Genomic DNA, 8,016 nt, shown 5'->3' with positions numbered 1-8,016 from the left:
GTTTGTAATTAAATTTTTTTAAGTACAATTATTGTATATAAGAATAAGTTTTTAATTTATACAAGTAGAAACATACTATGATTTTTTAGAGTTGATACTGACAGTTAAATTAAAAAACTAAAATTTCTTTTTTCTCCTAGATTATAAAGCCTACAAACAAAGAAAAAAAAAATACTTGAAGAAAAAAGTCATGATGTTTTTTAGAATTTTAAACTTAATAAAAAATAATACTAAAAAAGTAGTTTACAAATAAAAGTTTACTTTAATTTTTTCAGTTTTACTTATTTTTTGCAATAGTAACTATAAATTAAATATAAAACTCAAAGTGTTAGTAGATAAAACTTAGAAATAGTTTTATAACAATTTTGGTTTTATTTCTTATGTAAACTGTAAAACCAGGGAATATTTTTTAGTAAAAAACTAAACTAAACAAAATAGTTTTGAAAATTTTAATTAAAACTATTTCTAAAATTTTTATATTTTACAAATAGCTTCGTTATAACCAAATTTTTGTCATATTATAAGCTTATTTTTTAAGTTTAAACTAATTAAAAAAAAGATATACCTATGTTTTTGTATGACTACAACTTCTAATTTGTTAAATATTATTTTACTTACTGCTGTAAATGTAAAACGTAACATAAATCAGTTTTTTCTAAATTAATGTTTAAAGCTTTAGTAAGTTAATAAAGTTTTTAAAAAGTATTATGTGTAATGTTTAGTATCTTCTGCAGTAACCATTTTTATTAAAACTGTCTATGTTTGATAATGTAAGGCTTAGTTGCCGTATTTCAATAAATAAATCGCCACACATCTAATCGAGCATGACATGTTTTCAAAATACTAACTAAAATTAAAATATTATTCATATCTCTTTTTTTCCTGGTATTTAGGCATTTCGGCAACTCTTGTATACGGCAAAAAATATAGGAAAATATCAAAATCAGTTATTCATCTATTCAAAACAAGATATTTTTTTAAATAAAATACATAAGTATTTAATCCTTGCTTTACTTTTCATGACCATGAGTCACACTTAGTATATATTTATTTTACTGTGCCTAATAAATCTATATTCAATAATTCAATTGTAAATAAAGCTTTGAAAATTAAAAACCTCGAAAAAGTACAATTACTTGATAAGTCTACATAGAACTTTATAATATGACTTTTTACAAGCTAATTTTAAATATTATTTTATAAATACCGATACATTACATAGCAGTTTAACAAGATACTGGCAGAAAATATCAAATTTTAATGCACATGGAAACATACTTTTAGCTTACTAGGAGCTAAAATTATTATTCTGTTGTAGTTAGACCTATTTAATTCATTCACTAAAAAAAGCTAATATAACTCTGCTATATTTAAAGCTTCAAATAAAAAAGATTCAGTATTTTAAATTTATTCTAAAACTAAAGTTTCGCAGTGGTATTGCTACCAGTGCTCATCAGTCAAAACAAACTTTTAAAAACACTGCATATGGCTAAAATAGAAAACTAATTGTGCGTGAAAATTGCTTTTAATTAAAGTTAAATAGTTTGCTCTTTGTAATTAATGTAAGTAAAATAGATTAGTAGATTACGTAAACATAAGTAATGGTGAAAACTTAGAGTACAAAAATTTAATGGATATTACATTTTAGAGTAAAAAAGCCCAATAAAGTTCATTGTTTATCATCGATGACATAAAAAATCTCAACTTTGTTAATAATGGCGAAAATAAATACTGGCTAAAACTGATAACACGAAATTAGAGAGTAAAATCTCACGTTAAGCTGACAGTGTCTTAGACGTTGGCTGTGAACGATTTGCCTATTTTGACGATTTGTCAGTTTTTTGGACTTAACCCACTAACAGTTGCTTCAGTGCATTGCTCGGTTAAAATTACAACAGCGGTTTCTTGCGACTAAGCCTGCCTGATCAGTCCTAAAAAGGACGAAACCGGTCGTAGGTTCTCTCGAATGCTGTTGTTGGTGTTCGTGCGGTTAAGTTCATTGTTTATTATTAGAGTAACAAAAGAAAGTTTTGGTGCGAAAAAATAAGAATAAATACAACAGACATTACAAATTAAATAGATCAATTTGCTGATGTTTTTTTTTTCAGTTATTAAGTAAGTACTTTGCTTGATGTCTACATGTGTTAAAAGGTTCGTTTTTTCTGTTGATACAGTTCTTTTTCTCTTCTAGAATTTCTAGGGTTTCTCTTAAACATAGTTTGCAATTGTCTTTTTTATGTCTGGTTTTTCGTATTTGTTTGATTATTCTCCAAAGAATTTTTTATTCTTGGTTTTTTTCTTTTAATTTGTGAATCTCTTTGTATAGTTCGGTTGATTTCTTACATTTTAGATGATTCTTCTTATCTTGGTCAATCTCAAATGTTGTTTTATGCACTGCAGTTATTTATTTGATTCTATTAGTCCTATATATACTTTATTATAATGATCTATTAGTCCTATATATACTTTGTTGTCGTTGTTGGACTGTATTTTTACCTTGATTATGATAATCATCTCTATAAATATCGATTTTTATTTCATTTAGTTTACTTTTTATGTCATTTAATATGTGTAAACCTACTAACTAGCAAATTTCAGCATTGTGCTTTCCTCCCATGGTAACAACAAATAGTTTACTGCTGTAGATATGGTTAGCTTTGATCCAAACTTGTTTTTGATGGTAAAGTACGGATTTTATTGAATACATTATTTCTTTGATTTCGTGATTTTCTATCTTTTCGTATATTTTTTAAAAGGTTATTGATTTTTTGATAGACTTTAACTGATGCTAAGATTAAAATTGACGATGTCAAATTTAAGCAGTTTTTATTTTCGTTTTTCTAATTTTCTGAACTATGTTAGTACCTTATCAAAGCTCATCGATTGATTAAAATGTTTTTTGCTTCTTATTTGTTTGTTTATATTGTCGAATATTCTCTCGATAATAATTCATTTTCTGATCCTGTTATGTTTATTTATCTTTATTGCATTTTGCTGTTGAAGTCATTATTATGGCCTTTCAAGATGAGGAACATTGTTTCGATGGGAGGATGCTTATTCTAACATCTAACTTAAGTTTTTAAACAACAAAAAGAATGTTAAATCAAATGAATAGACGCAGTACATAAAGCAACATTTAAGATTGACCAAGATAAGAACAACCATCTAAAATATAAGCACTATCTAAAGAGATTCACAAATTTAAAGAAAAGTAAAAAATCAAGAAAATTAGAGACTTTGGAGAACAATCAAACAAATTTTAAAATCCAGACGACAAAAAAAAACACCTGCAAACTATTTTAAAGAAGCCCCAGCGATTCTAGAAGTGAAAAGGAACTGTATCAACAGAAGAAACGAACTCGTAAACACATGTAGACACCAAGCAAAATATTTACTTAAAAACTCGAAAAACAAAAGCAAAGTGATCTACATAATTTGTAATGTCTGTTGTACTTATTTTGATGTTTTTGTACTAAAAATTTATTTTTTTTACTCTAAGATGTAATATCTGTAAATTTTTTGTACTCTAAATTTTCACCATTAATTTTGTTTAAGTAATTTACTAATCTCCTTTACTTATAATAATAACCCAAAATAAACTGATTAGCTTTACTTAAAAACAATTTTCACGCAGAATTTGTTTTTTAATTTTCAAAATACTACTAAAAATACGCAGTGATTTTCCATGTTTATTTTGACAATACCACTGCGAAACTCAGTTTTAGAATAAACTTATAATACTGAATGTTTTAGCTTACAAGGGTGGTAAACTATGTACAGAATTACCAAATGACCCAAAACGCATTTTTTATGGTACAAGGTTTGTTTGAGAATTTTTTCTTTGAATAATAGGTGAATTAGAGATATATAAAAGGTTTTTTTTTCGAATTTACTTATAGTTAATACATAATGATGAAAAGTTCTTACATGTTATGTTTATTTTATAGTTTTGAAGTAGTGATAATTTTATTTCAAAGCAAAAGTTGTTTTTAATAATTTTTTCATAAGGTTTCAAATAGTTCTCACTTAAATTGAATTGAGAGTAATTGCCTTTTTATTTTGTTACAGATTCTAGAAAAGTTGTAATTTTGGGATTGTATTTGTTTATTAAGTCTTTATAATATTTTTTGAAAAAACCTGTTAATCTTTTTCATTATTTTTAAGATATTTACTTTTTTTTTTTCTGATGTCCAAGTTATAATATCTAATAAAACATTTTTTTAAATATTTTATTGAAATTTTGATATCCTTATTGAATATAATGTAATATAATTTATCCATCATCTTATAAGAAGAAAATTCCTTACTCTAAGTTATTAATAAAAAGTTTTCTTTTAAACCCCGTCTACTATTTTTGCAATAAACCTAAATCAAAGTTTTTTCACATTATGTAATTTACAGTATTGTAAAAGTAATTATTTTCTAATAATTAAGTTATTTGATGTATAGTTATTTTAATGACATTTTTCAAATATAAAATTTTAAAATAAGAGTCTTAGCTTCTAGTTTTTGACATTTAGTTGCGTATTATTAGAACAGTTCATTATGTTTTAGCTAAAAATATCAATGTAAAATTACCATTAGTATTTATAAATTACTTTTTTTGAGAGTTAAATAATATTGATATGGTAAAATATTAGGTTTTCTGACACCATAAACATTTTTTTATTCTATTTTATTTTCAGCATTTTTGTTATTTCTAAAGAGTGTTTTAAATAGTATTAAAATCATGTGTATCAAACATAGAAATTTAGTTTAGTTCATTTTAATTTAATAATTCTGTCATATTGTATTCGTTGCAACATATCTTACACATCATATAATGATAGAATGATTAAATTAGTGGTTGAATCACTGGAATATAGAAGATGAGAATTTGATCTATTAACTCTTTACAAAATTATCAATGGCAAATATAAAAGTTTTTTCAACCAGTTTTTTAGTTTATCCCAAAATAAATATCAACTAAGAGGAAATAATTTGAAAATAAAATGTCACCATGATTTTCAAAACAGTCAGTGGCACAGCGCATTTTTTCACAGAGCAAAAGCTATGTGGAACAGACTACCTCAGGATATAGTATCTTGTGAGGTGGTAGAACAATTTCATTTAAAGCTAAAAAGATTTGATTTAAATACAATAAATACCAGTAAAATTCACTAATTTTTCACAACAAACAAAATAAAAAAAATATTTTTCCTACGCCTCCCCCCTACAAACTATTCGTTTACTTTTATTTATTTTGTTATTATGAATTTCATTCTATAAGCGATGATCTTAGCCAAACTTCTTCATTGTGTGTACCAAGTAATATACAAGTTTGAATTTTTTGTTTAGTTAATTTGTTTAGTTCATTTGTTTACCATATTGTGTTTAACTTATGTTTTCATTTAAACTATGTTTTTGTATATATATATAATTTATCTTAAAGTGTTGAATATAAGTTTATTTACTTTTTCTCTCTTTGTGTGTCCTGTTTAAGTGGTTCAGATTTTGATGCCTGAGTCCAACATTGCACAATGAACAATATAACAATATAAAAAAATATAAATATTATGTAGTTATTTTTTTTACAATATTACTAATGTCTTCAATAGCCTGACGATATTTTACTATAAGTTAGAAAGTTATCCATCGCAGTATGCAATATCTGCGGATCTAAGATATAAAGAGGAAGTAGCAAGTCTGATTCTTATATTACCTTTTCCATGCACAAGCCTTTGAAAACTCAACACAGCGAGATTTACAAAAAGTCTCAAAGTGAATCTTTAGAAAAAGATAGAAGTTGCACTGTACCAGAACCTCAGAAGAAAAGAAAGCTTATAAAGTTATAAAGCAAACTAGCTTTGATGATTAAAAGTCTATGAAACTCTGGCACATTAAGTATTTAAAAGCACATAAAGTTTTGAAAAAAAATTATTAAAATATTAAGAATCGAACTCGGATTCAGATTCGGCCGAATCAACATTTCAAAATTGAGATTCGGATTCGGGCTCGGCCGAATCCTAATTTGAAAAAGAGATTCGGTTCGGATTCGGCCGAATTCTAATTTGAAAATAAGACTCGGATTCGGCCGAATCCGAAATTTTTGAACTCAGCAGATAACTACTTTAAGTATCTACTATTTAAGATAAATATTTTTAGATTTTATTTTTTACATAAAGTTATGATTACTTATCTCGGTTAGCTTGTCTATCAGATAATGAAAATCAATGATTTGGCTCTGATGACTTTTGTTGTAATAATTTTAGATTATTCATTAAAATGTAAGATAATTAAAGTTAGTTAAAAAAAGTCTTATTTTTTTAAATTTTTTATTATTCTAGAGTATAACTCTATTTTAAATAATGTGCTCGCTTAGAAACTATCACAAAGATATTAATAAATTGTGTTGATAAAAATAATTCAATTCAAAGGTAGTAACAGCATGTTTTAGCTTGATGTAGCTCTAAGTCAGAACTTGGGAGAAATATCGCTTTTTAGGGTTGATTTTATCTACAAAGGGACGTTAGTTTGAAATCAGCGAAAAAATGGGATTAATTAAGTAGTATAAAGGGTGATATTTATTAAATGTGGGAATTTCATTGTTATGTCGATCAACATAAGTTTATAAAAGTATATTTGTAAACCCTGCCCTTTATGAAAATACTAAAAATAATTGCTAATGCTAGTGAAATTACATACTTTTAATTCTTCAAAAAATTTACAAGCAAACTTACATCTTATAGCAGTGAATTTATACACGCATCTTAGCTTTCTAAAAAGAAAGGTTGTAGTAGTATGTCTAACCTTTGCACAGGATCCGAACATTAGTTAAATATACAAAAAAATTAACAAAATTATATTAAAATAAAATTAATTCTTTGTTTTACGAAGTGAAATCTTAATTAACTAACATAACTACATAAATATTGTTCGAATGCGCTAAAAAGTCAAGTTTTTTTTTATTATTCTCAAGGAAAAAAATTAAGCAATTATTTATACGACCAACATAAGTCAGTATTAACATAACTTAGTATCGATGTATCTCACAGTTTAAATCAACTATTTGTTTTTCCCGATCAGCAGTAAAAACGCAAAAATTTACTTTTTCATGTTTAAGGTTGAATAATGACAAATTTATGATAAATAATGATGCTGCTTTCATATCAAGCTTGCTCTACATCAGGGTTTCAAATGTTGTCGCCGTAAAAAAGGCTGTTGTCGTCCTCAACAAAACTACAGAAATAACTACCATTTAAAACATCTAAGACCTTTTTTGCTTGCTCTTTATCTGCAACTCTAGAATGTCTGGTGTAAGTTTCAAAATTTTTAAATCGCCGTCCCTTTTGTCCCTTTACTAATTACTGCGCCCAACTTACTAAAATTTCCCCTGATTTATACATTACTATAGTTTACTCTTTTAAAATTCAGATATTAACATATTTTAGGAACACGAAGAATGTAAAGACTTATTTTTTCGAGCTGATCTTATCTGACCCACAATTCGCTTTTGTTTTGTATCAGCTTTTGTCAGTAATCTTAGCAATCGAATAAGGCAAGTTCATTAATTAATAAATAATATTTCTTTAAAAGTTTTTAGCAGCTTTATGTTCTAAAATATAACTAATTACTTCATAATCATGTCCAGTATTGTTACTTTCTGGTTTGTAAATGACATCAGGTGTTATTCAGGAATTAAAGAACTTCCATTATCAACTTCCACCTTCAAATTATCGATAAATACTTGTTTTGAATATTCGTAAGATAAAGTTTAGTATTAGTTATACAATAACTGAATTAAGAAAATAAAAAAATGGTTCAATTCCAACACAGCAGTTGCAAGAACTAAAGCAACCATGATTCCTAAATAACTAATTAACCATAACTAAATAAATTAAATTTGTCATATTTTGCAGATGTTGCATAAAGTTTTAAGATATTTTTATCAAAATTTAAAAATAGGCAATTTTATCATCAATTGTTACATTTATTGGGTTGCTCTTAAAAAACATATTAAAACAAGTTTTAAACCTT

This window comes from Thalia democratica, unplaced genomic scaffold, assembly GCF_965202585.1.
Source record: "Thalia democratica unplaced genomic scaffold, ktThaDemo2.hap1.1 HAP1_SCAFFOLD_722, whole genome shotgun sequence".
Lineage (NCBI taxonomy): Eukaryota > Metazoa > Chordata > Thaliacea > Salpida > Salpidae > Thalia > Thalia democratica.
This window is presented reverse-complemented; position numbering follows the sequence as displayed.